At 37.6% G+C, this 26,175-nt stretch overlaps 1 protein-coding gene across 8 annotated transcripts in view; it reads left to right on the top strand.

Moving 5' to 3' along the window:
* CBLB (Cbl proto-oncogene B) overlaps positions 1 to 26,175 on the top strand; it is a 239,262-nt gene that overhangs the window by 15,797 nt on the left and 197,290 nt on the right. The gene's annotated exons all lie outside the window — the stretch shown is intronic.

Here is a 26,175-nt window from a genome sequence, read left to right as displayed (position 1 = left end):
TTACAAGTGTATGATGTGTATCTTCTATTACAATATAATATTAGAATAGTTTCATTGTTCTAAAAATGCTCTATGTTCCTCTCAGTGGTTTAGCCTTCTTAGAAAGTCATATAGTTGAAATCATGTAATAATGTAATATTTTGAGATTGGCTTCCTTCACTTAACAATATGCATTTAAGGTACCCCATATCTTTTTTCTTTTTTTTTGTATTTTTCTGAAGCTGGAAACGGGGAGAAACAGTCAGACACACTCCCGCATGCGCCCGACTGGGATCCACCCGGCATGCCCACCAGGGGGCGACGCTCTGCCCCTCCGGGGTGTCGCTCTGTCGCTACCAGAGCCACTCTAGCGCCTGGGGCAGAGGCCAAGGAGCCATCCCCAGCGCCCGGGCCATCTCTGCTCCAATGGAGCCTCGCTGCGGGAGGGGAAGAGAGAGACAGAGAGGAAGGAGAGGGGGAGGGGTGGAGAAGCAGGTGGGCGCCTCTCCTGTGTGCCCTGGCCGGAAATCGAACCCAGGACTTCTGCACGCCAGGCCGACGCTCTACCACTGAGCCAACCGGCCAGGGCCGGTACCCCCATATCTTTTCATGGCTTGATAGCTTATTTATTTTTATCACTGAATACTACTAATTGCATGGGTATAACCACAGTTTGTTTATTAATTTACCTGTTGATGGACATCTAGGTTCAAAGTTTTGCAAATTACTGATAAAGCTGCTATAAATGGTCATATGCAGGTTTTTGTGTGGACATAAGCTTTTAGCTCATTTCAGTAAATACCTAAGAGCATGATAGCTTGATCTATGGTTAGCCTATGTTTAACTTTGTAAGGAACTCCCAGAATGCCTTTCAAAGTGGCTGTAACGTTTTATATTCGCACCAGCAATGAATGAGGGTTCCTGTTGCTCCACATCCATCAGCGTTTGATATTGGGGACACTGTCTTTAAGACAGTCTTGATTCAATGTGTGGGTGGAAGATGTGGGTAGGAGATAGGCTTCTCAGTTAAGTGAGAAACTGGACTGGGGTGGCAGAGACTGAAGTCACAACATCTGACTCCTTATTTTGTAGTCATAATTCTTGACTTAGAGAGATCCCTTTATTAAAGTTTATTGCTTGGCTAATTCAATGTTAAATTTTATGATCTACCTTATACCAAATAGAACAACAATAATTTTTTTTTAATTTCTAGAATATTTAAATATATCTAGAATATTCACTGATATACTGCTCATAAAAAATTAGGGATATTTTATTGCTTTATATTCATTTTGAAGTATACAGTAATTTTTGTGTGCAGTATAGTTTACTTAGATTTCCAAAGTGAAAAACAAATACAATAGTAACTTAAATACATAATATTGTAACACAGTTAAGTTGAATTTCAGATTAAGCTATCTAACCTTCCTGGAATTTAGTTTCTTTTTGTATACAGAAAAATCTCTAGAAACCTCTAATGTCTTTTCAGTTTGGGAAAACCAGCCTAGAAAGTTCAGTTATCTAGGGATGCAGACTCTGAAGTTGTCTGTAAATAGCAGCCTGCTAGAATCCTCTGCCCAATGTCAAATGGCATAAAGATTTTCTTATTTATAATTGGCTCTCTAAATTAGTGATGAAACCTAACATAATCATAGGAATCTAACATCGTGTAACTGGGTTCATCACTTAATATTTTTGGACCATAGTTTACATGTCTTGAGGTTGGTGAATCTTCTAATTACCTTTTAGTTTTAAAAAGCTCTACGACTCTCCCCAGGACTTCCCAGGGGAATTTGGATTGCCACAGGGAGTCAGAAGTAAGATAGAGACATATTATAGTGATTATTTCTTCTGACAGACCTTTCAAAAGGGCCAAGATTTTTGGGAACCCAGATGTTTGTTTATAACTATATTTTTGTTTTGTAGTTCTATCATTAATCTAATTAAAATAAATGTCTTAGAAATATCTTTATAGATCTTATTCAAATTTAGTAGCTCTGAAATTCTTTGTCCAGCAAAACATTACATTTTACATGTGAGGGTAAGAACAGTGAGAAAGTGTGTAACTTTTAAGTCTAGGAATTCTGAGTTGATACAGTGTTTTTATTGGATGTAATAATATATGATGTGGTAAACTTATATCCTAGTTTTACATCTTCTATAGTAAGTTGAAATATTGTCTAACAACTCATTAGTAACAACCATTTCACTTATAAATTTGATGTTTTTGACTTTTTATTTTGGGGGACTCTAAATTTTGGTTGATTGTATGTAGATAGCTATAGATAATCATAGATCACATAATGTTGAGTGGTAACAATGAGCCTGCTCTTTAAACTCTGTGTTTTAAATGTCTAAGTAAATTTTGCCACTCTCCTAAACTCAACCCAAAGTTTACTGCTTTTATACTGGTATAGCTTTCCTATTGGATTTTACCGTCATCTGTGTCTCATATTCTGATAGTGTGTATGCAAAACTTATGTTTGATAGATACCTGATCACATCTCATAATGTACCATTCTTGTTACACTGTAATAAGAATAGAGATCTGTGTGTTTCTTCTGCTAGTAATATGTTTTTATACATTCACTTCTAGGTTCTATAGAAACTGAGGCTAATGTTTATCATTGTATGGGGCTCTTGGGCATTATGCTCTATAGAATATATATAAGAAACTTCTTAAATTATTGTCATGGTTATTAGGCAACAGAGTATTCTATTTAGTAGGATGACTCTGATCTAACATGTATGACAGTAATTGTTGGGAATATTATAAATTCTCTGAACAATCACTTTTTTAAAATTCTGCAAATAATGTCACTGAGGACATGTCTTATTAAGCTAAAAATGAAGTACAGTAATAGTGGAAACAGTAATTTGGAGTTCATTGCCTAAACCAGCATTTTCTCTACTGATTTGGTACTTTATTGAAAAAAAATTGTGCTGGAGGAGTACATGAATCAAAATGTTTATTTTCATGTTTCTGTGGTATCAAAAATAAACTCTCTGCATTTGTTTTAAATGTAAGGGCAAATGGGTAAAATTCAGGTATCAGTTTTACACTAGTTTTTCTGTCTTAATTAATTGCCAAAATATGAGTAGCCTGAATCTTTAAAACAGTTTAACAGAAATGTGATAAAAAATAAGAACAAGTGGAAAAATTAATATGGCAAACGGTACAAAATATATTTCTGTATGATGAAAGGTAGAAGTTATAGACAGACAGGTTTATTTACTGCTGAAATAGATACTAAGGGTGCAGAGTGCAACCCTCTTGTTTGGGAATGGGTGGAATGCAGACTCCTGGTGGAGGCAGGCCGCCAGCCTCGCTTGACTTTTGCAGTAAGCCTCTTCCCCCCGCAGTATTGCTTTCCGCAGCTTTTTTTTTTCTTTTTTTTTCCTACCAACAATTGAACCTTACACTGAGTTGGTGCTTTTCCAGCTGAGTGTCTAAACCATTCTGAACTGGTATTTCTGGGAAGAGTAATTCAGTGATTTTTGGCACACTAAAGTATTTGTGTGTTTATGTGTGGAATGGGGGTTGGCAATCTTGTAGAAAAGGGAGAGTTTATACTTCCAAGCACAGAGGAGAAACTTTCTATCATATTGCTTAAAATTTTTAGTGGCAAAAGCAAAATGGGTGTGAAGGTAGTTGTAGCTGAGAGATGTTAACAATGATAGAGATACCTTTCTTCGGTGACTTGACGGGCAGTTTCACTAGGTGACCATTTTAATAGTGACACTTACTCTTTCATATAAAAAGTTGTGTCTGAATCCCAGGCTCTGCAGACCCTGCTGCTGGACACTGTTTTTAAGAACACCCAGAGGGGATGGCCTAATAATATTCAGATTTTCCATATTTTAGAACTGCTTCAGTGAACCAGAGCGTTACAACCCATTTTTTAACTCCCACACTCTGGTTTACAACCACTAAAACAAAACCAAAAGTCGACTGAGGAGGAAAATAGCCTTGTGTTTGATAACCTATCTGTGAAGAAAATAAAGGCTTGTAAACTATTTGTGCCAGGAAGTAATAATATATAGACATTGTGTTATTATGAATGCCATTTCACAGCCCTAGACCATTTCTAATGAACATGTGTTATAGAAAGTAAGTTATAGTTTCTATAGCTTGTATAATAATACTCATTTTAATTAAGATTTTTTTTAAAGGTTATTTGACATCAAAATATTCTAAAATGCTAGCCTTATATGAGCAGGCAGTGGACAGAGCTTTGACCTGGGATGCTGAGGACCCAGGTTTGAAACCCCAGTGTCACCATCTTCAATGCAGGCTCACCAGATTGAGCATGGGGTTGCCGGCTAGAGTGTGGGATCATAGACATGACCCCATGGTCACTGGCCTGAGCCAGAGGATGCTGACTTGAGCAGGGGGTCACTGGCTTGGCTGGAGCTCCCCAGTCAGGGTATGTGTGAGAAGCGATCAATGAACAACTAGAAGTGACTCAACTACCAGTTGATGCTTCTCATCTCTCTCCCCTCCTGTCTGTCTGTCTGCCTCAAATAAATACATAAATAAATAGATAAATAAATAAATAAAATGAAACAGCCTAGCCTTTATTTAAATAAAATCTTTTAGGAAAAAAATCATTTTTTCCCCGATTGACCATTTATCTTAAGAAAGAAAATGTATAACCTGTTACATGAATAAAGTGCCTTTCTTTCTAAAGCGCTACAGATTACTATACTTGCTGTTTATATCTTTGTTGTAATCTGTGAGATAGTGTACCAAGAACATTCCGGACTTGATTTATACATGGTTAAGTTGAAAAGTTGAATCAAAAACCACTTAGCAACAACAAAACACAAAGCTGCAAACAAACGTCCTTCCTCTCCTCATACCACTGTATGACAACATTGCTTTGGCCAAAAGAATAATGTAGCATTAATTTAAATATTTAAATTTTCATAAACACAAAACATGTTTATTACCTGGACATCAGTGGAGTTCTGATATTCCTCATGGGTTTTCATTTTAACCACATAAAGAGATTGACCGTTTTGCACAATGTGAGTTTTATGTAATAAAATTACTGCTGGACCCTGCAGGTTAATGGCCTTGTTTATAATGTCACTCAGTTGCACATTTTCTTAGAGGCAGCTCTGTACATGAAGAGGCGGAAATGAGGCAAGAGTGCTGCTGAAATGAGGGCTGGACTCTTACGGTCTGAGGCCACTTCTACTCCATGTGTTCTTTGTAGCCTTCTTTGGTTTCCCGATTCCAGTCTATGTTTTTTCAGCCTTTAAATTATTTTCTGGTTAGTCACCATATTTTTTGGCTCAGATATTTCAACATTATACAAGGAAAATGTAATTTGTTTCAGACTAATGCTGCTGTTGCTACATTAGTTTATTAAATAATTTTTCAAATTCACTAGTAGTTTATGGTAAATATAGTTTTTGTTATCACAATAATCATGTGTAGGAGAATTAATCTTAGGGTTATGTCTTTATTTCATAAATTGCGCACTACTGAATGCATCCCATTCTATGAAATATATCGTTTAATGATACATGAGAGGGGAATGGCTTATACTCTTTTTAAAAATAATTTTACATTTTAAAAATTATTCTGGGCTCTCTCTCTTTATTTACCAATGGTGAATATTGCAGTTCTTTTGCATTTCATGAGGACAAGGCATAAGTACAGGCAGAAAAACATGATTTCTAAATAAATCAAAATAGGTTATTGATCTTATTTGAATAGCATGAGTATTTTAATATCAACATTCACAGTTACTGTTTAACTTTTCCCTATATTTGCATTCTAGGCATTTGTTTTTCATTTCAATGGAAGACTAGAGGAATTAAAAAAAATAATTTTTGGTATTTTAAAATGATAATATATAACTTGGCCTCAGAGGACAAATAGTAGTTCATTCTGTTATGTAGAGATATGTCTGTTAGGTAGGAAATGTAATTTTCTTTAGAAAGCTCGAACGTTTTCCTGAGATCGACTTATCTTAAATGAATAAAATGTTTATTAAGTTTTGATAAGAATGCCTTTATTCATATTTCAAGCATCTGGGGATGGTGAATATAGTTTTCTAAAGTTTGGAAATGAAGGAGCTTATTTATTTAACACACTCTGAAAGTGGAGGCCACAAGAAATTTATGTAGACAAATGTTTTCAGGTTAAACAGAGGCAGTCTGTTAGAGTGGGCAAAGGAGAACTTGCAGAATCGCTGACAGTTACAGACTTCATGGTTGACTATATGCATCCTTCTTTGCTAACCAAATACGAAGTGATTTTCTTGTTGGTTGTCATGTAAGTGAAAAGTGAAAGGGGTTTCCTCGGGCAGTATCCTCTTTGGGGTAGAATTCAGAATACAAAAGAATACAAATTACTCTGACATAACTTTAAACTCAATCCACTGTTTTTAAATAAAGCATTTACATTTAATCCATTTATATGCTATTTATTTTATTTATTTTGTTTCAGCCCTGTGTTAATACCAGTCAACCTCCAACTCCTGGTTTATTAGCTGCTAAAATTTTTATTGAAATTTTAAAATTTGTTTTCAAGTCATTATATATTATACACACACGATATTTTGTTTTAAAATTGGAGGATTTTTGCTTGCAGTGTAGAGCTTATCCCATGTTGTTAAATTCCTGAGAGTCATAACTATTGTATTAAAAGACAGTAAGCCGACTCACAAGACTCAAGTGAACTTGGCCTTTTATGTTTTCAGTCTTAAGGCAGCTTATTAAAATTGATGTTTTCCTTTCTGGAACTATCTGGTGACATTCAAATTTGATAATTAAAATCCAGAAGCACTTAAGAAAGAATGCCTGTTTTTAGTTTCACAATAACAACACTCCCACAAAGAAGGTCGATGAATGATGTCTTTCAAGTGGCAGATTTGTGATTTAGTTAAAGAAAGCTTCTTTGGCAATTTATTACAAAACTAAATTAAAGCGTGTTTATAAAGCAAACAAGCTGCAGTGACAATCCTCTAGCCTGAGGAATGCTTGGAAATCTATCTCTAGAAGCATCTTTTCTCTTTTTTTCTTCAGTGATTTAACAAGGAAGTGGAGTTTCCAGGAATCCAAACAGATTAGGATCCAGCACTCATTGAGTAGGTCATAAAAACATATTCCTGTCGGAATGTTTTGAAATACAGTGCTTCAGAAATACTCACTTTTTCTAAGCCCATTTTTAATATTAATCTTTTGTCTCTTTAAATTTATTGTTATAGCATGAATTCTTACTTGAGTTTGCATTTATGCACATATAGTTTGCACATATGAGGTCATTACAGAATTCAAATAATAAAGAGATTGAGATTGCCTTTCTTGTTTGGTTGATCACTGAGGAGATTATAGTGATAGATAATTTGGATTTATTATTGAAATGTGTATTAGATGATCACATCTGACATGTGACTGCATTAGTTTCCAGTGGCTACCATAACAAAGCCGCAAACTGAGCGGCTTAAACACAGCTTATTGTTGTTTAAGTTGATTCACCGTTTTGGAGAAGTCTGAAATCAAGTTGTCCAGCTGGGTCATGCTTTCAGAATCCTATTGGGCAGGATGTTCCCAAGACTGCCAGTTTCGGGTAGCCCCAGGCATTCCTTGGCTTGTGGCAGCATAACTTCAGCCTCTGTCATCACCTAGCGTTCTCCTTTTATGAGACTATCAGTCATATTGTATGAGGGCCTAGCCTACTGACCCCATTTTAACTTTATTATACCTACTAAGATTAGGATTTCAACATATTTTTTAAGGGACAAAATTGAACCCGTAACAATGACCAAATATGGCAGTGTAAAATTTATACTAAGGAGGGGAAGAAAGTTGTAACTCATTAGAATGTGTCATGACAGTGTGAAAAATTTGCTTGGTAGAAGATAATGCCAAACAAAATTACTTAATTTTTTTTGAATGGCCTGTATCTTAAATATTCTTATAGTTTTGTTTTAGGTTTATAATAAAAAGCCTGGTGAATTGATTTATTAATTTTTATGCATATATTGAAAAGCATGATGAGTTTAACTTTTTTATTTATTGGTTGATTTTAGAGGGGAAGAAAGGGGAGAGAGAGAAATCTCACTGTGTTGTTTCACATATTTACACATTCATTGGTTGATTCTCGTCTGTGCCCTGACGAGGGATCAAACCTACAACCTTGGTGTATTGGGATGATGCTTTAACACAGCAGTTCTCAACCTGTGGGTCGCGACCCCGGCGGAATAAATATGTATTTTCCGATGGCTTTAGGCGACCCCTGTGTTTTGGTCGTTCGACCCCCGCCGGGGTCGCGACCCACAGGTTGAGAACCGCTGCTCTAACAAACTGAGTTACCTGGCCAAGGCCTCAACTTTTATCAAGAATAAAATTTTTACATGTATATTGGCATAAGTGAATTTATAAGTACCTTGTTATAACAAACATTCTCACTGACTTTAAGGTATAAAATGTCATCTCTTTAGAAATTATTAATGCTATAAATACATACATTTAATTAAATGTTATTAATAGCCCCAATTTATCCTTAATTAAGAATTCCTGATTTATTTTATGATAAGCTCTGGAGGATTAATTAAAATATTTAATTGTGGCCCTGGCCAGTTAGCGAAGTTGGTTAAGAGCATTGTCCTGAAATGACGAGGTTGTGGGTTCGATTTCTAGTCAAGGCACACACCGGATGCAACCATGGAATGCACGGCTGAGTGGAACAAGTGAATGCTTCCCTTCCCCCTTCCTTCTCTAGCCCTTCCTCTCTCCGTCTCCCTAAAAATCAATGAAAAGTACGCCCTGGATGGATAGCTCCATTCACTGGAGCAGCGTCTGGGAGCGCACGGAGGTTGCTGAGTTGATTCCCAGTCAGGGCGCATACAGGAGAGCAGCTTGATGTTCCTGTCTCTCTCTCACTCTCTCCCCCCCTCTCCCTGCTTCTTTCAAAAATAAATAAATAAATAAAATAAATAAATAAGATGTTTAATTATGACTTGCATCATCACCATTAAATCATTTTACAGAGTTTTCTGTATTTTTTTTATTTTATTTTTTGTCTTTTTCTGAAGCTGGAAACGGGGAGAGAGTCAGACAGACTCCCGCATGCGCCCGACTGGGATCCACCCAGCACGCCCACCAGGGGCGATGCTCTGCTCACCAGGGGGCAATGCTCTGCCCCTCCGGGGCATCGCTCTGCCGCAACCAGAGCCACTCTAGCGCCTGGGGCAGAGGCCAAGGAGCCATCCCCAGCGCCCGGGCCATCTTTGCTCCAATGGAGCCTTGGCTGCGGGAGGGGAAGAGAGAGACAGAGAGGAAGGAGGGGGGGGGTGGAGAAGCAAATGGGCGCTTCTCCTATGTGCCCTGGCTGGGAATCGAACTCGGGTCCCCCGCACGCCAGGCTGACGCTCTACCGCTGAGCCAACCAGCCAGGGCAGTTTTCTGTATTTTAAATAATAAAAAGATGGGAGGGGTGTTTTCTGTTTGGTGGCATAGAGAAGGGGACATTTCACATTCACTTTGCATCTCTAATATTAAGGTAAAAGTACTTTAAATGTGATTTCAAGTTAAGATATTAGAGAATCAGTCAATTCAAGGTTTTTAGTTTAAACAAGAGTAAAAAAAAAAATTGTTTCTAAATATGGCCTGTTGAGTGGCTTAAACCAGGGGTCGACAAAGTGTACAAAGCTGGATGGTAAATATATATTTTAGACTTTGCCAGATCGATCGTCTGTGGCAACTGCACAACTCTGCTTTTATAGCAGGAAGGCAGGCATAGAAAATATGTGAATGAATTGGGATGGCTGTGTTTTAATGAAACTTCATAGTTTGCCAACTCTTGGCTTAAAGTGTTAATCTAAATTTTGAACGGTAAAATTTTTTTATTTTTTATTTTTATTTTATAATTTTATTTTTTTAATGGGGTGACATCAATAAATCAGGATACATATATTCAAAGATAACAAGTCCAGGTTATCTTGTCGTTCAATTATGTTGCATACCCACCACCCAAAGTCAGATTGTCCTCTGTCACCTTCTATCTTTTGAACGGTAAAATTTTAAAAGTGTTTTATCAACATGAACTAAGTAAGTTGCATCACTTAGGTATGTGTTTGGCTTAAAGTAACATTACCGGACCTACAGGAGCTCACATATCGGGATATATTGGGGGGGGGGGGGGTAAAAGTAGGTTTACAGTTGCATTGTGACAATTTTTTGAGTTAATCAAGCAATTTTGTGTGTGTGTGTGTGTGTGTTTTTCTGAAGCTGGAAACGGGGATAGACAGACAGACTCCCGCATGCGCCCGACCCCGGGATCCACCCGGCACGCCCACCAGGGGGCGACACTCTGCCCACCAGGGGGCGACGCTCTGCCCACCATGGGGTGATGCTCTGCTCCTCCAGGGCGTCGCTCTGTCGCGACCAGAGCCACTCTAGCGCCTGGGGCAGAGGCCAAGGAGCCATCCCCAGCGCCCGGGCCATCCTTGCACCAATGGAGCCTCGCTGTGGGAGGGGAAGAGAGAGACAGAGAGGAAGGAGAGGGGGAGGAGTGGAGAAGCAGATGGGCGCTTCTCCTGTGTGCCCTGGCCGGGAATTGAACCTGGGACTTCTGCACGCCAGGCCGACGCTCTACCACTGAGCCAACCGGCCAGGGCCTAATCAAGCAATTTTAATAATCAGAACCTGCATGTCATTTTCCCACATGAACAACTGTAAACCTACTTTACCAACTCTGTACATCTCTCAACCGTGCTGGCAGTTGCCCAAGCTTTTACTGGCTTTGTAATCTCCTCGCTTAATATTTGGGCTTATCCACATTCTAGTCACCTCATGGTTGTAGAATTCCTGCTACAGCTCCATATTTTTAAAGGCTACAAGACTAAGGAAAAGACAGCTCCACAGAGGTCTGTCATCTTTTTATCACTGAGTAAAAAGCTACTCTGGAACCTTTTCACCGACTCGCTCCCTCCAGCCTGTTTTTCTGAGGTCTTCTTAGGCCTGAAAGTTTTCTGGTCAACCAGGTGTCATTTACCTGGTTAAAGTAAGTTTGCATGGATTCAAGGCCTAAGAAACAACAAATTTCCCTTACCAAATTCTATGATTTTTTTTTTGGTAAAAAATTCTAATTTTTGTTCTCCCCATAGTTGGATAGGTAAAAATTGTTTTTATAAAGCGTCTGAAGTCTTGAAGTGCTCATGTATCTCATACTTTTCTTTATGTTATCGATATTTTTAAACTACAGCCTGTGTGCCAGATCCAATCTGCACTTCTTTTTTCTGCTTTTTTAATTAAATTTATTGGTGTGACACTGGATAACATAATTACACAGGTTTCAGGTATATAATTCTACAGCACATTTCTGTACACCATATTGTATATTTACCACCCCAAGTCAAGCCTGCAGTTATTTTTGTAAATACAATTTCAGTGGCATATGTGAATGCCCATTCTGACTACAGTGACAGCAGTGAGTAGTGGCTAAAGAGACTATATGGTTCACAAAACTGAAATATACTGCTCATAAAAATTAAGGGCTATTTCAAAGTGAATATGAAGTGATAAAGTATCCCCTAATTTTTGTAAGCAGTGTATTAATCATCTGGGCCTTTATTTGAAAAACTTATTGACCTCGGCACTATGTTTTTGTTTTTTTTTTAATGAAAGAAGGGGAGATAGACAGATTCCTGTTTGTGCTCGACTGGGATCTACCCAGCAATCCCATCTGGGGCCAATGCTTGAATCAATCCCACTATTTTTAGCACCTGAGTCTGATGCACTGGGACCAGCCAAGCTGTCCTTAGCACCTGGGGCCATGCTGTAGCCAATCAAGGCACTGGCTGTGGGAGGAGAAGAGGGAGAGAAGTGGGAGAGGGAGGGGAAGAGAAACAGATGGTCACTTCTGCTGTATGCCCTGACAGTGGATTGAACTTGGGACATGTGTATGCCAGACAATGCTCTATCTTCTGAACACATTGGCCAGGGCTGACCTCTGTACTATTGATGTAATCAATAGCAGTCTTAGAAACTTGGCATTTATAAACTTAAACATTTTCTTTGTCTTAATTTTTTTTTCTTTCCTTTCTGCCACTGATGCTTTATGAACTACTGACTATTGTGATCTTCTAAGGGCAATAAAGTTAATGACAAGTAGTCAGTGATTGAGTGTTAAAGCCTTCTTAGATCTCCATTTCCTATCTTATGTCAGTATTCTGACATATATGATAATTTTTAAAGTGCAATGAGTTTATACTTTTTTGTAGTTTTTTTTTTTTTTAATTAAATGCAGTAATGTCTTTGGCTGTCATCTCCTTTAGTGCTTTCCTACATAGTTCATGGACCAGACAAAGCATTCTAACCCTCAGTGATTTTAAGTACAGATGTCTGACTTTCTAAAATACCTCTGTCTTTACCAGTCGGGATCTGAGCACCCACAGTTCTTTTTAAAAGTGCCCTAGCTATTTCTGATAACCTGCCAGATTTGAGAATTGCTAAGTCTAGTCAAATCTTATTTTATGTGGATCCTTGAGCTGGCTCAGATGGGACTAGAATCTTGAATCCGTTCAGAACTCTTTTCACATTACTAAGCTTTCTTTATCATCACTGTAGGGATCCACTCCCAGTTGTAAGTTATTATGAAGGATCCCTGAGAAAGATAAATTTCTGTAAGGTTTTGGAAGGAATGTTGTTGGAAAAGAAGGATTAAAATCCTCTTTTCTGATTGGCCTAATCCAGCAATTGTCAACCAGTGTGCCACAAGGATTTTTAAAACATGCAATACCTGCTCATTTTGTCAGGGGCACTGACGTCTTTTCCATTAGAATGTCAAATAAGCCTGACTAGGCGGTGGCACAGTGGATAGAGCGTCAGACTGGGATGAGGAAGGACCCAGGTTCGAGACCCCGAGGTCGCCAGCTTGAGCACGGGGCTTATCTGGCTTGAGCAAAAAGCTCACCAGCTTGGACCCAAGGTTGCTGGCTCAAGCAAGGGGTTACTCGGTCTGCTGAAGGCCCGCAGTCAAGGCACATATGAGAAAGCAATCAATGAACAACTAAGGTGTCGCAACAAAAAACTAACGATTGATGCTTCTCATCTCTCTCCATTCCTGTCTGTCTGTCCCTATCTATCCATCTGTCTGACTCTCTCTCTGTCCCTGTAAAAAAAAAAAAAGAAAGAAAAGAATGCCAAATAAAAAAATCACAACAGCCAACACAACAATAGCCGTCTGGTGTGAATGAATCAAAATTATTCATATTATTTTTGTCAGGTCAGCAAAAAATATATTTTTTGGTGTGCCACAGATTTTAGTAATTAGTAGGTATGTGTCATGAGAGGAAAAGGTTGAAAATTGTAGCCTACTCACTATTCTTAGTTTATCTTTATGTGTCAGCTTCGTATCTGGTCATTTTCCCTTCTTACTGTGTCCTCCCCCTCCATGTTTATGCAGATCCTGTTTCTTATTATTGATACAGCCGAAGCTCCCACTGTGCCCCCATCTTCATCTTGTTTCGGCATTTTTTGATCACTCTAGCCAGAAATCTCTTTTTCCTTTGACAGTAGCATTTATCAAGAACTTATTTATGTGGCCACTAAACTAGATATTGACTGATATTTTTTCATTTTTAAATGATGATAAGAAAGGTCATTTTAAATGTCTCATAAGATCTTTAAAAACAAAAGTCACTTTTTCTTCTATGTTTCTCCCATAGTATCCAAAAAAGTATTCCATAATTGGCAATCACTGAGAAAAATATATAGTTGTTTCTCTAGCATTGCTATAGAATTATTTGAAAATCCTGATTTATTACTTGACTGTGGTCTACTAGTCTGGCAAGAATAGAAAGTGAGAGTGTTACATGGAATGTATCTAATTTAGTGGCCAAAGACTACCTTTTTGAATTTGTAGATAAACTCTGAATATCAACTTCTTCAGATTTGGCAATGAGTGTCATTTACTTTAGGAAAAAAATGTCCATAAACATAGTCATACCATTATTTATTATTGAATAATTATATTTTTAAACAATTCTTACTTTTGTGGTTATACAAAATGTTCTTGACTTAGTGATGTTTTTGGATAAAGCTAAAGTTTCTATGATTTGGAAGCACTTGTTTAATGGAGTGTCCTAGGTGTGACCTTTAGCGCCTTTAAAAAAAATCCCTGCCTGACCAGGCGGTGGCACAGTGGATAGAGTGTCAGACTGGGATGCGGAAGGACCCAGGTTCAAGACCCCGAGGTCTCCAGCTTGAGCAAAAAAAAAAAAGAAAAGAAAAAAGGCTCGCTAGCTTGTGTTCAGGGTCGCTGGCTCGAGCAAGAGGTTACTCGGTCTGCTGAAGCCCCCCAGTCAAGGCACATATGAGAAAGCAATCAATGAATAACTAAGGTGTCGCAATGAGAAACTGATGATTGATGCTTCTCATCTCTCTCCATTCCTGTCTGTCTGTCCCTATCTATCCCTCTCTCTGACTCTCTCTCTGTTCCTGTAAAAATAAATTAATTAATTAAAAAAAAATCCCTGAAGAAGTCACCATGCTGTCTGCTCCTACAAATTATGCATGGTTATGTGCATATTTCACAGCTCTCCTACTGACTGATTAGTTCTCTGAGCTCCTATGAGTGTTTTCACTTCCTCTTATTCTTATTTTAACATTTCTTCAAAGACTGTTTTAGTTTCTGTGCTATGTTGTATTTATGACTCTGAATACACAGGACTTTTCAGCAACTGGGGAATCCTCCAAATATCTATGCTTTCGACATGAATAGTCCAGTTTCATTTGGCATGTATTACTAACAGTAGTTCTTCGTCCTCTGTAACTTGCTGTGTAGTGTTATATCATTCACGACTCTTCAGGGAACATGTAAATACATGTGCACAAATAAAATATGGCTTATTTTGGTAATCCTCTTGTGTTCTTTTAAAAACAATTTTTTAAATTGATTTTAGAAGGGAAAGAGAGAGAGAGAGAAACATTGATTTATTTTTCCATGTATTCATGCATTCTTTCATTAATTCTGGCATGTGCTCTGACCAGGGATCAAACCCACAACCTTGGTGTATTGGGGATGACATGCTAACCAGTGGAGCTACCCAGCCAGGACTTTCTTGAGTTCTTATTGATGGGTTTTCCCAATATGATAAGGAATTTTAAACTTGAAAATTAGTTTTCAGACTTTTACCTAATATTTTATTTGTATTGATGTATTTACTTAATTGCCATATCTTTTCCTTTTTCTTAAAAGGCACGGTTGGATCTTGTATTCTGTTCATATATGCTGCTTTTTTTCTTCCTTTTCTTTGGCAGGAGCATACGAGTGCTAAGGGACATTTGAGACATTTTGAATATGTAGACGGGGCTTTTAAAGAAAGGCCTTGCTGTTCTCTTTTATCAAGCATGCAGACTGAGAAACAGACTTTAGAGGAAAACAGAGGCATGTGTGTTCTCACTGTGTTATTGTTGCGCCCCCTCACATAGCTGTTAGGGTTTGTCAGCAGTTTGTTTTGACTCACTAGAACCAAGGTGGGGGTGGTTTTCTGTGTTTTTGTAAGTTAACTAGTGTGGGATGTCAGTAATCTCAACTTTACCATTTTGATTGGCTTTGATCCAGCCTTTTCCCAGGCTATATTTTAGTATGAAAACTTGTCTTAAAATATTTACTAAAGAGTTTTTCTCCTCCTTTAATCCTGGAGGTCAAAACCAACCCTTAAGAGATTCAGGGTGTGACAAAAGTAGGTTTACAGTTGTTTGTATGGAAAATAATACAATAATTAATAAACAACTAATACAAGAAATAAACTGTGTTTCATGTATCACAGCTGTCAACTTCCTTTTGTCCACCCTGTATTCTCTTTCTGTTTGATTCACATTGCCTCTGTGGTGTGTTCATGGTATTTCTCGAAACTGATTTTGCAACCTCCTTGAATGATTCTTTGTAATTTATCTAGATAGTTTTTCTTACAAAACAAAATTTTATTTCATTATGGCAAGGCTGGGGACTGAGTTCACATTTTGTTTCTTGAAAGTTGATTTTAGCTACAGAGAACCACTATAGATGGTTTCCTTCAGGATGAGGAAGTCTGGTAGCATCTGAAAGAAAGGGTGGGCTTTGGAGCTGATTGAATAGGTCTTCTGATTTTAGAAACCATGAAGAGAAGGCTGTTTAGGCGATCTGTCTTAACCCGTTGACTGTTTCCTAAGAGTAATGGCACTCCAGGGAGTTGTGCAACATAGCGGTCCTGGTCCTAGTACATTTTTGACATGATTTTAAGGTTGGGAAGTAAAGCTTTATACATGAGACACCAACAGCAAACTGTGTTTTCCTGTAGTCACTCAAGGTAACCATTACATTTAAAGATCAATGTGGCTGTCTTAATTTCGCTGACAATTTTTCTTGTGTAACAACTCTTTATTTATGTGGGATCAAAATTATATATGTGGAATTAAAATTAAAACAGCTTTTCATGTGGGATTAAAGTAACTAGAATTCTTTTAGCATTTTTAGTAGTTGACATTTAAGAAACATGGCAAGTAAACAAGGTGAAAGAAGGACTTTATTTGCCGTATTACGATCTCAAACTACTGTAAAGAATTTTAATTAGTTGTTATTTTAGAAAGTTTCCAATTCGCTGCAGGTCACTGAAGCTTGGACAGAGCAGATTGTACACCAAGTATTTTAATATATTAGTGATCTATTGCATGTGGTTGAAAGTTCATCTGAAACTGGAGGTTATATTTTTAAGACTGAAAATTTTTCTGGGTCTCAGTGTGCCTTAGAGTAAAACGTTTTTGGTTTTTTTAAACTTAATTTTAAATAATACCATTTAAATTGCTAGTGGGATTCAGAATCAAGTTGGCTTAGTTTAAACATTTAATACTTTCTTCTGTTATCTCCTGTTTAGTGGGATCCTGTTCATTTTTCTTCATGGTGATTATGATTACTTTTAATTTCTCACAGCTCTACTGGAAATTTTCATCACTGTGAGATATCGTTGTTACATAATTCAAAATTCAGTTCTTCAGTTTTCACACTGAATTTATATGAAATATGAACTCAAAGTTTTTTTTTCAGGTTGAAGCTAGTTTTTAGATCTTTTCTTGGTATAGGAAAGTAAATTCATATATAAAGCCATGTCAGGTTATTCTTTGTAGAATTACATCGTTTTTTTCATCTGTACAAATAATATAAAGATATTAGAAAAACATTTGTTTTTTCACCATTAAAATAAAAATTAACAGCCTCAAAAAATGCCTGGTGCTGATAGTTCATGGAAGTTAATGAGTAATATGCAAAAGGCAGATTGTCCTTCATTTACAAAATAGTGCAGTTTTACAGCTCAGGAGACAGCATGCATTCATAGTGTGTATATGGTAAATAAAAAGAGCTTTTCATGAAAAGTTCAGTTGATGTTTTTCCCCTGAAGATTACAACATTTGTGGAGAATACAGCCTCTTGCAATAAGAGTTGTAGTAAAGTTAAATTGCAAAATGACGTTCGTTGTATAAACTTAGAGAGGATAACATTAGATTTTGAAAAGAACCTGCGTACATTATGTGTATTGTTTTTTAACACGAATTAACTTTTTGTTTCCTTCTCGTTTGGGATTTGTAATCAATGTATATAATTAATTTTGTGCTAAAATTGTTTTAAATACAACCTATCAATATTAGGTAGTGCGTCCCTCCTTTCCCATTTACCTATATTAATCTTTTGATTTCTCTTTAATTGCTAGAAATATAATTGTGTTTCGTTTAGTTCTTTGTTGGTCTAAATAGCAGTTAGCATTGTTTTATTGGAAAAGTACCAGCCACTGTGTACAGCTATGTAAGAAGTTGTATAAAGGCAGTTTCTTAGAATCTGAGTGAAAGCCCTATAAAATGACCATCAGGAAGTTTGTTGTACTCTTTAAGTTACGGAGTTTTAAGAACTGTTTCTCCAGGTGAGATCAATAGAGTAAAAGAAGTAGGGTGTCCTGACATTCTTTTTTAGCCTATATTTTCCTATGTCGTCTCTTCTTTTATTATCAGAATTTTACTCGGTCCTTAAATATTTTGTTTTCAAATTCTTGAGCTCATTTAAATGTACAGTGGGGATGTTCTAACTCAGGGGTAGTCAAATTTTTTATACCTACCACCCACTTTTGTATCTCTGTTAGTAGTAAAATTTTCTAACTGCCTCTCGGTTCCACAGGAATGATGATTTATAAAGTAGGGAGGTAACTTTACTTTATAAAATTTATAAAGAAGAATTACAGCAAGTTAAAGCATATAATAATACTTAATTACCAAGTACTTTATGTCGGATTTTCGCTAAGTTTGGCAGAATAAATCTTTATAAAATAACTATAGTTAAATCTATCTTTTTATTTATACTTCGGTTGCTCCACTATCGCCCACCATGAAAGCTGGAACGCCCACTAGTAGGCGGTAGGGACCAGGTTGACTACCACTGATCTAACTGATAAAGTTTTTAAGGATGTAGACTTAAAGATCTCTTTTGCAGTAAGAAAAAAAATCAGAAGGATCACTGATGGGCTATTTAATGGATAATTTGAGAAAGTCAGTTTATTCTGGACCTGGTAATCTTAAGATCTAGAAAAATAGTAACTTTCAGGTTTTTTTTTTTTAATTAAAGGGTTTGCTTAATTATCAAGTTCTAAATCCTTATGGATGCAAGTCATTAGTGATCATGTAACTGTTTCAGAGAAAACTGAATTTTCATTTTAAAATAAATGCTGCTTCAAGATTTTTTAAAAAGCCTTATCTCTAAATTATTCATTATTGATGTCAGTAGATATAAAAGAGAAGCATATTAGATTTTTGAAATTTTCATGAATAATACAATTATTTGAATTCTAAGGAAAATGCCTTGGAATCTGAGACTTCATTTCAAATCAAAATTAAACTCATACATTTATATTTACAATACCCCTGGATACTGAAAACAAATCTTATTAGTGTTTGTTATTTAGAAAATGAAACTAATTTCAAGTGGAAAGAAAATATCCTACCCAGTGTTGTAAGCCAAATGAGTTGTGAAAAAAGTAAAAATCACTCATTTTGATCTTACATTAAAGTCTTTCTTCTTTAGTTTTAACTCGTCATGGAAACTCAGACGCCTGTTTATCCTAGAGAAAGATATTTGGTCTGCTTTCACTATTCTGCTTGAAGTAAGACCCTGGCATGCTCTCTAGAACCATCATGCCAAATGAGTTGTACTTTTTATTTTCTGGCCTCAAAATCTATTATATAAGACCATGTGGGGGAAATGAATGGAAACTGTGATGGCAGTAACCTTCAGAAATAACATGACCGAGAGCAGTATTTATTCACATGAATGGTTTACCACTTAACGTGTCTCCATTATCTGTCGCCTTAGCCGCATCTCCCAACAGTTTCCCTCAGGTCCTTGTGCTGCAGCCACTTCACATTTTTTACTTTTTCAGGCCTCCAGGACCTCCACGGAGCCACAGCGTCATCTGTGTGGAAAGCTCTTCAGCTGTCTAACTCTTGCTCATCCTTCAGATCATAGTTTAAATGTCAGTTCCTGAGACAGGCCTTCCTTGGCCAGTCGGTCACTCTGTATTATTCTGCACATTATTCTTTTCCTGTGGTCCTCAGTTCTCATTCTGAACTTTGTCATAATTTACCTAACTTCCTCCCCACTGCCGACTCCAGTTTCTACACATAGTAGGTCCTCGATAACTATGTGCAGCAAGAACAAGGGAGGAATGCTCACTAATGTCAAGATCTATGCTATTTAAGGAGCACCATAAAGCTGGGTTGGCGTGATTAAACCTTTATCTGGGCAGGCACTGTGGTTGGTTAGTTTTTGTTTTGTTCATTTAAAAAAAAAATTTTTTTTAACAGAGACAGAGAGATAGACAGGGACAGACAGGAACGGAGAGATGAGAAGCATCAATCATTAGTTTTTCGTTGTGCATTGCGACACCTTAGTTGTTCATTGATTGCTTTCTCATATATGCCTTGACCGCGGGCCTTCAGCAGACCAAGTAACTCCTTGCTGGAGCCAGTGACCTTGGGTCCAAGCTGGTGAGCTTTGCTCAAACCAGATGAGCCCGCGCTCAAGCTGGCGACCTCGGGGTCTCGAACCTGGGTCCTTCCGCATCCCAGTCCGACGCTCTATCCACTGCACACCGCCTGTTCATTTTTATTTTCTTTCTGGGGATGGAAGGAAAATTTAATAATTATTGAGACAAAGAAATTTAATTAAACTGGGCTTGGAAATCTTGCATGATAGTTCATTTAATCAGCCGAGGCCTGTATTTTTACATGACATTTTAGAAAGGATGAGAAAGGCCTGGTGGCCACAAATCATTCCCCTTTTGCCTGCTCATCCGTAATTAGAACCACTGTCTGCAACGGGTTTTAACATAGAAAATAGCATAGAAACATCAGAATTATGAGTGAAACCGTTTTTCACCTATTTATATGTTGTACTTTGCCGCTTAAAAGTTAGCATGTTTAAAAGTGTTACCAAAATGTGTGAAATTGGAACCCGCTGCATCTGTGATCACATTCCTCTTAATGCCAATTGACTGCTTTCTGGGTGGTAACTCTCATTAGTGAACATAATTATAGATGGACGTCTGTGATATATAGCTTTCTTTCTGAAACAGGTGGATAATTTTCAATCGTTACTTTCTACCTTCTTGAAAGAACTGCTGTTCTTTATTTTAATAATTATATTATGCCAGGTTATTTTTATAACATTTTTGAAGGGTTTCTTTTTTTCCAGTGATAGCAGTCTGAAACTGCTTTGATTGGCTTTTTGGCTTCGCCTACTTTTCTGAAAACCATGTAGTTCATCTCCATCCATTACTCAATATTTCACACCACAGTATTTCCTCCTTTTTAACTTTATTTGGTTCCAATAATTTGAAACTGTTTCAAAAAGTACTGTTTTTTCCTCTTGCTTACTCTTGAGGAACATTTCAACTTCAGCCTCATTTGTCTAATAGCAACTCCTGGATTATGCCAAGATATTTTCCACTTTGTTGCCTCTTCAAATTGCTTCCCCTTCCTGAAAAGCTCTCCCCTGACGCTTCACGTTTTTAGGGCAGGGGCAGGATTGAGGTACCAGCCATCTCCTTGTATGGGTCTTTTCTTTTTTTCTTTCTTTTTTTTTTTTTTTTTTGTATTTTTCTGAAGCTGGAAACGGGGAGAGACAGACTCCTGCATGCGCCCGACCGGGATCCACCCGGCACGCCCACCAGGGGTGATACTCTGTCCACCAGGGGGCGATGCTCTGCCCCTCTGGTGCGTCGCTCTGCCGTGACCAGAGCCACTCTAGCGCCTGGGGCAGAGGCCAAGGAGCCATCCCCAGCGCCCGGGCCATCCTTGCTCCAGTGGAGCCTTGGCTGCGGGAGGGGAAGAGAGAGACAGAGAGGAAGGAGGAGGGGTGGGGGTTGGAGAAGCAAATGGGCGCTTCTCCTATGTGCCCTGGCCTGGAATCGAACCCTGGTCCCCCGCACGCCAGGCCGACGCTCTACCGCTGAGCCGACCGGCCAGGGCCTTATGGGTCTTTTCTGACCATGAAAATATAGAGCTTGTCCCAATTAGTCTGAGCAAGATTTGCTGATGGTTTCTTCTTTTTCTTATTTATATGTTTCTGTCTTTCAAGATACATTTGAAGTTCTTACTCTTGGAGCTTTTATTTATTTATTTATTTTTAACAATTGAGACATTTGAGTTTTTTTAGCTTTTACAATTTTTTTTAAAAGACTTTAGTTGTTGGTGTAGAAACAGGGTTCTAGCTTGGATCTTCGATGTTCTTTATCTAGTTGAGGTGCACTCAGAGTCCTTAGGATGCAAAGAGGGGGGTGCCTGAGCCCACCGGGGGGTCACAGAAGATTTCCAGTGGAAATTATATATGAGCTGATGCTCGAGGGTTGAGTAGCAGTTTTAGATACGGGCAAGGCAAGGGTGTTACGAAAGACATTTTAAAGGTACGGGATGAACGCAGTGAGCTGGGGAGTATGTAAAGGCGTATTGTGTTGGGGTTCTGTGGTTTTGTGTATATCAGGGTGGGAATTTGGAAATTTATGTTCCTTATTATACTTTTATTTTTCTCTTCTGCTTTCTGACTTTTCAGCTATGAGAATGGTTATACTGATGGGGTAGAATGGGAAGTATACGTAAAAAAAATAACAAGAAAGGAAGTTACTGTATTAGTTTCCACACCATTTTGTATTTAAATGACATAATTTGCATTTTGAGTATTTTATACATTAGCTGTTCATTTTGAAGTTTGGTGCTACTGATTCTTATTTTTAGTGCTTCCCAACTTTTAGTGTTGTCCTAGGCCACGTGTCCTATGCACCGTGGGCATTCAGTTAACTCCTGAAAGAATGGACCAACTTTTGAGAACAGAGTTTGATTCTATGTTTAGTGAAGGCACTGTGTTTCACACGAGGCTCATGAGATAAACATTTGATTACATGCGGGTATGTGCCCTGCTTTGCTCCCTTAAAATGGCTTTGTCTCTGAAAATACATGATATTTTCTTGCCATGTAGCTTCAACTTTAAAATTTAATCTTAGGCTGCAGGGTTTTTTTTGTTTGTTTGTTTTTTAAACAAACTTTTAGAGGTATAGATGGTTTCTTTAAAATATAAAAATATGTAGTTCTTAACTCTCTCCTATCTCTTACAACAAAATCATAGAGTGATCTTTCTTGTTATTACATGACATTTCATAAGATTGATCCTTTATCAAGGTTGCCAGCACTTCCTCTAAGAAGAAAAACATTCAGACCTTTGTATTGCTGACTCAGGGGAAAGTTGCATACAGAGGAAAAGGCTTTGATAGGAAATGTTACTTCCTCTAGGAAATGAAGTACATGGATCTAAATGTCTGTCACATCAACAAGGGACAGCCTTATTAGGCAGTTTTGGAACACCTGTTCCATGGCTTTATTAGCACACTTTTCCCATCATGATTCTCGAGGATTTATAGGTGATTATACCACAGGCAGTGTTATAAGTTGTTTTGATGTTAACAGCAATGGCTTAGAGGGAGGGGTAGAAATACAGATTATAACTGTACATAATTACTCTCTTCTTTGTTTCTTAATGTCTAAAGCAGTAGAATTTAATGTGTTCTTTCAACCGACAATGGAGTCAAGTCAGTTATACCTGATTGTTGGGGTTCTTGGTTTTACAGGTGTGCCAACTGGTTATATATTAATATTTCTTTAACTTAAAACAGTATTTGATGATGGCACTTTATATGCTATTATTAGGACTGTATTAAGTGAAATTTTCAGCAATAATAAAGGATTTGCACTTCTTGTAATGGTTTTCTTCTCTTCCTTTTTTTTATTTTGTAAGTGAGAAGATAGGGGATAGTGAGACACACTCCTGCATGAGCCCCACCAGCAATCCCCATCTTGGGCTGATGCTCAAATCAATCCAGCTATTTTTAGCAATTATGGCTGATGCTTAGACCAACCAAGCCATCCTCAGCGCCCAGAGCCATTTTTGAACCAATTGAGCCTCTGGCTGTGGGAGAGGAATAGGGAGAGAAGGGGGAGGGAGAGAGGAAGAGAACCAGTACTTATTCTATTTGTTTCACCTCTGTGTTCGATACTAAAATGGTTATTTTGTCATACATGACAAAACTAGATTGAAAAAGTAACCCGTACTTTCTCAAGTAGTCATATTTCATGAATTTTAGAAAACTACATTACATTAGAAGATATTATAGTGTTTCTTTAGTTGTTACTGCATGGGGGATAGAAGATTTAAAAAAGATTGTTGCTTAAATTGTTTTTTCTTTTCAGGAAGACTGTAACTGAAAAAGAATATTAGCAAGTTGTACGTGTTAAGTTTTCTGGTGTAGAAATGTGGCACAGAAGTTCCCTAGAAGCTCTGTTCCATTGTGGTTTAAATGTTTTCTCACCTTTTTAAACTACCTCAGCCCTGCTGATGCTGATGTAGGTGATATCTTGAAATGCACCTACAGAAAGTTTTGTAAAACTTCCTTTTCTGGATTGAGCACTACAAAATAACTTAGACTTGCCGATTATTTTAAAAATCAAGTAGGTTGTATTCTGATATGTAAGATTATTTGTTAAAATGCTTCAATTTATATTTTATATTTAATCATCTGTCTTGTAAATATATCACTCAAAGGAAGGTAGAGAGTATTTTGCCCTGGGGTCAGGAGTAATATTTAAATTTATGGAACCACATTTATTTATTTTCTATGCTATGCTTATAAAAATGTTGAAGCTAAAATGTGAAAAATATTCATTTTGGTATTAGTTTTTTTTTTTAATGTTTGGTATTTTACATAATCTTACTTTTAATCTTTATTGGCATTTATCTTAATATTTTTCCATTAAGGAAAGATAGTCTAATTTGTCTTCATCCACTCAGTGAAAATTCATTTAATACGTAACAAAAATGTAACAAAAATAATTTTGTAATTTCCATTTTCATCTGTATTAGATGTTACTAAATGTCCCCCAAAACTCATATTGCTCCATTCTTACAATGTTGACCCATAGTCAAGAGTTATTTCCTGGGCTTGCATAGAGCTGCTCTGGTCCTGGGAGTAAGTTCTGACTAATGGGATGTGACTAGAAGCGAGGTGTGTAGCTTCTATTATGCTAGAGGCCACATGCTCTTCTTTCCCCCCTTTCCTGCTCCTCACTGGCTAGCATGTGAGAGTGGTTATGAGTCATGTTGGGCCATGTGGAGAAGAGGGATGGTATAGGAAAGTTAGAATATCAAGAGAGAAGAAGCCTTAGACATTGACCATCATGTCATAATCTAAAGCTGCTACACTTTTAGGTGAGAGGGAATAAACGTCAGTGTAAACCACTATTATTCTGTGTCAGCCAAAAGTACGTGCTGACATTCACCACTGTGTTGGAAGTAGTCACCCTTACTACTGCACTGTTTTCAGATTTAAGTTTGAAATGTGTGTAATAAGTGAAGCCACAGCCATGTTAACTAAAGCTTTCTTAACTATGTTTTGCTTAGCTCAAAGCAAGCATTGAATTCATGCTAATGAGATCCTTTAATATTTTAGGGTTGTGATTTATATTATGTGGTTATTCTATGTTAAAACATTATGTGACTATCTCTCACTCTGTTGGATTTTATGACCCATCAAGGGGTAAACAGAATATTATCTGTTAGTCTTCCAGATTTCCTTTGTTTATAGGGTTTGTATCTGATTTTCTCCCCTTTCCTTACTTGATCTTCATTCCCCACACCTTTCTCTTCCCTTCCTTCCCTTTCTGTGTTTGGGCAGTGTCTGGGGAGGAAGCCACGGTTCAGCTCTGCCTGGCCAGTTCACCGGAGCTCTAGGACCTTAATAGGGCTCAGGTGCCTGGCATTATTCCTGAACACACATGCTGGTGAAATTCAGTTACTTGCTTGGGGAGCTTGTGGGCTTATATTATAATGGATGGAAAAATGTCCTGTGTTTGCAACCTTTTAGACTAAGTAATACCACTTACAAGAAATGGCAAATGTTATAGGAACGAAATTTTGTGTGGGAGATGAGTACTAGGAAAAAAAAAGTTTCATAATGATGAGTAAGAAAATTTCAGAAAGCATTGTTTAGTTTGTCATATTTATGTCATCTCACTGGGGATGGGATGTAGCTTCGCTGAATGACACGGATTGCTCCCCAAGTTCTTTAGTTATGTTTCCTTACATTGAAATACTCTGCCCCTGCAGAATCAATGAAAGCTGTGTGGTGCTCTCGGTGGGCGGGTTGAAAGTAGGTCAGTTTTATATTGTAAGAACAATGCATGTCCTTTCTGAGCTCTGTTTGTAGCTGTGCCACAATCCATCACATTCTCCATGCATATATATATATATATATATATATATATATGCATCATGCAAATTCTAGACATCTTGCATTTTAGAGAAGACTAGAGAATGGCTAGATGCAGTCTTCCTCGCCTGTGATTCATTCACATTTTAAAATTCATTTTATATATGAATGGAAATGTATAGGGAACATTTTCTGTCGTATTAATATAGAAAATCTTTAGCACCACATTCTATATTCTGATCCTTGGATCAATATTGGAAATCTCTGGGCCCTGGCCAGTTGGCTCAGTGGTAGAGCATCGGCCTGGCGTGCAGAAGTCCCGGGTTCGATTCCCGGCCAGGGCACACAGGAGAGGCGCCCATCTGCTTCTCCACCCCTCCCCCTCTCCTTCCTCTCTGTCTCT

The sequence above is a fragment of the Saccopteryx bilineata genome, chromosome 8 (assembly GCF_036850765.1).
Source record: "Saccopteryx bilineata isolate mSacBil1 chromosome 8, mSacBil1_pri_phased_curated, whole genome shotgun sequence".
NCBI classification, from domain to species: Eukaryota; Metazoa; Chordata; class Mammalia; order Chiroptera; family Emballonuridae; genus Saccopteryx; species Saccopteryx bilineata.
Note: the sequence above shows the minus strand (reverse complement) of the source record. Positions and strands in the feature narration are given on the sequence as shown.